Consider the following 3,795-nt stretch of genomic DNA (forward strand, 5'->3'; position numbering starts at 1 on the left):
AGAAAAATCAACCCAAAACAGCCATGGGTTACTCCTTGAATCCCAAGCTAAAAGTCTAGCCTACCATCTCTAGATTAGAAAAATGCCCAAAAAGGATAAACCCTAACATGCGATTGTTGTCTAAACAAAATTGCAGAACAAAAACAATAATGCTGGATGATTGGTTCCAAGAAATGAAAATGGGAGCAACCCCAAATAAAAAAATGTATCTTCGTATAAGTGAAAGTAAGAAAATATATATATCCTCCCCTTACTGTGAAAAATTCCTTTTTCTATCCTCCGTTGTTCGTGACCCATAGCCAATCCCCTACTTTTCAGCCCGTAAGTCATTCCTTAAGCTCCTGTGTCTGCACCTTGAGAGGCCATGATCTGCTCAGGTCTGCTGAAGTGCTGAAGTGCGTGAGTTTGTTGTAGCATTCCTGAAATGCATGAGTCTGCTGCGGTAGCATTGAGACCCAATGTGATTTTGTGCTCTGCACCTTGTGAGACCACGCTCCAGTGCTCCTATCGGTCCAACACTTTTTCCATTTTGGGACCACCGTCTGAGGGGAAATGAACAAGGGCCTTGCCGCATGACTCTCCTCTTCATCTATTTTTTTCCAAATTGCCCTGCATCCCATAAGCAAATTAAAATGTTATCATCATGAGAGGGATAAAATTGGGGTATTAATTCTGATGTGGCTTAACAGCTGCATTGTGATTCCTTTTAAGTGCATAATTTGAGAATTAATCAATTGACTCAAGTATACTAATCTACTGCATAATTAAGTGCTTAACTACTTTTTGGTTAAACAATTTATTCACTTAAACAACTTAATTATGCAATTTTAACACTTTATCACCTCTTTTGTTGACTTACTCATTAAATTACCTCCTATAGCTACATCTATGGTAATCTTTGACTAAATGTGCTAATCTATTATAGAAAGTTTGTACAACCAACCAATCAGAAAGACCATGATGTGCACACTTCCTCTGCAATTGTTTAAACCTCTCCCAAGCTTCATACAAAGATTCACCCTCAAACTGAACAAAACTGATAATTTTATTTCTAATTTGGGCAGTCTTACCTAGGGGAAAATACTTACTCAAAAAAGCTTGTGACAAGGCATTCCAGGTGATGAAAGAGTTAGGTGCTTTGAAATTTAACCAGGCCTTGGCTTTATCCTTTTGAGAAAATGGAAAAAGTAGGAGCCGAATTGCATCATCACTAACTCCATCTTAATTATACCATAAATCTCCAAGAAATTGGCAAGGTGTGCATGTAGATCCTTAGCAGGTTCTCCACCAAACTGTTCCTGCTGCACCATTTGGATGAGACCAGGTTTAATTTTAAAGTTATTAACATTGACTGTAGGTCTCACAATACTGGGTTGAGCACCATTGACATTTGGCACAGCATAGTCAAGCAACACCCTCTGATTTTGGTTATCTGCCAAGGCTACTGCTTGTTCTTGCTTTAGCTCCAATCTTTGTTTTCTTCTTAGTGTATGTAGGGTTCTCTCAATTTTTGGATCAAAAAGCTCAATTAACTCATAGTTACGTGGCATAAACTAAATACAAAAAACGTAAATTGACAAACAGAAACACAGAACAACCTAAAAACCCTAGAAAATGGGGCCAATCTAAATGCATAAATGAATTACAAAATAGAACAATACAACCTAAATTAATACAGGAAATTATTAATATTAATATTGAAAACAATCATCATCGGCAATAGTGCCAAAAACTTGATAGTCCATAGGCTGTACCTGACTCACTCAAAAATGAGTAGCAGTAATGCTATCCCAAGTGCAGGAGGATGTCGTGTAATAATTAGGAATATATTCCTAGATCGTCTCCTCAAGAAAAGTTACTTAAAATTAAACTCGTTGAAAAATGTGAAAAACTTCACAAAGAGAAAACAAGAGGATGATATGTGCAATGGATGGAAGAGGTTACTAGTCATGGACTAGATTCATATTTTTAGATTTTTGATTGTCGGATTGGAATGTAAATGACTAATAGATTAAACTCAGAAATTAATAAAACTAAATTAAGAATTAAACTAGATTAGAAAGTAATTGACAAAACATGCACTGAAAATTGAAAAGCCTCAAAATCAATATTCTAGGGTTGATCATTGTATCTAAATCACAAATTCTCAAATTAAACCATAGCAATTGTAATCACTATTAAAATGAAAGCTTAATGAAACAATAAAAATAAATAACATGAAATAAGTAAACAACAAATAAATTACCCAACTAAAACAAAAACAAAAGCTCTCTCCTTCACTTTCTGAAAAATATAATTCAAACCAACTAAATCTCCTCTAGAAAAATAAATCTAAACCGACTCACTTCACTTTACGAATGAAAAGCTCAATTCCCTCTACTCCCATGTATCATGTTTCAGAAAAATCAAAAAACAAAAGCCCTCAATCGAATCCTTCTTGTGATAAATTAAGGTAGCACACTTAGTGAAAACTTCTAAAACAATTCTTTTGTTGCATGAAACCAACTAGCACACTTAATTAAAACTTCTAAAACAATTCTTTTGTTGCATGAAACCAACTAGCACACTTGCAAGAAATTAAGGTATTACACTTAATGAAATAAAATTCTAGAACAATTCTTAATACACTTAATAAAAATTCTAAAACAACAAAGCATTGAAACCAAAAGGAAAAACAAACTGCCGAGCAAACAAAATGTTTAAGTCAAAAAAACTGCCGAACACAACTGAATATTTTCAGCCCCCTTCCTTCTTCTCTGTCTACTGCTTATGAACGAAAGACTCCAACGAAAAGCAAGAAAAACTTCAAAACTAAGCTACTGCTGTAGCCGAATGAAGATGAAAGAAACAGCAAGAAAGTTAAGCTGGCTGCCCAGCGTCTAAAACAAAAGAAAGAAAATAAAATAAAACTCAAAGCTATGAACTAATCTGCTGCTGCCGCTAGCTTCTAAACGAAAAGAAAATAAGTAAAAACTGTTTCCATGTGTTGCTGCCTCCAGCTAAATAAATACTGATCTCTTGCTGTCCAGCTTAAACGAAAGAAAGAAGAAGAATAAAATCTCTGCTGCTGCACGTCCAAGTGGTCCCATGATCCCATATGACCTCCTGCTGCTCCAGCTGCTGCACGTCCGAGTGCTGTCCATGTGCTATTGTAGAACCAACAAAAGGAATAAAACCTGCTCTTCAACGTGCTTCCATGCAAAAGCTAAAACTGAATCCTCAATGCTTCAGCAGTCAGCATCTGATCTCCATTTGGTGCCAGCGTGATCTCTTCTGTCAAAGCTGAGGGCCTGCTGTTCTTCTGCTGAACTGCATGTGTGAGTGTTTCCATCTCTTAGCTTCACATGCCAAAAGCTATTTTCCAATGAAATGATGCATGAGCTGCTGTGAGTTGCTGTTTTGATGCATGTGTGAGTGTTCTCCTGCTGCATGTGTGAGTGTTCTACTGGTCTGCATGTGTGAGTCCGAATAAGTGCTCTGCTGGTCTGCATGTGTGAGTGTTCTCCTGCTGTTGAGTGTCTTTGCTGCAGGTTTATTGCATGTGTGAGCTGCTGTGGTCCATGTGATGCTATTGATCTCTTGCTGCACGTCCAGCTACTCGAAAAAGAAGGAATAAATTTGCTGCTGCACGTTCAAGCATCCAGAAAGAAGAATAATTCTGCTGCTGTCCGAGTGTCTGCAACGTGCTGCCTCCCATTCTTCTCCTGCAACGTGCTTGTGCATGGTTCTGTTTTTGGTCCAGCACATGATTCCGTTGCTTTCTTGCGTGCTGTCCATGTGATGCCGTGGTGACCT

General features: G+C 37.4%; 1 non-coding gene across 1 annotated transcript; it reads left to right on the forward strand.

The window, feature by feature from the left end:
- The first annotated feature begins 952 nt into the window (after positions 1 to 952).
- On the forward strand, positions 953 to 1,058 carry LOC122293125. Its single transcript, XR_006237178.1, has one exon. It is a non-coding gene; the product is annotated as a small nucleolar RNA R71 (small nucleolar RNA).
- Positions 1,059 to 3,795: the final 2,737 nt, after the last annotated feature.

This window comes from Carya illinoinensis, chromosome 13, assembly GCF_018687715.1.
Source record: "Carya illinoinensis cultivar Pawnee chromosome 13, C.illinoinensisPawnee_v1, whole genome shotgun sequence".
Taxonomy (NCBI): Eukaryota; Viridiplantae; Streptophyta; class Magnoliopsida; order Fagales; family Juglandaceae; genus Carya; species Carya illinoinensis.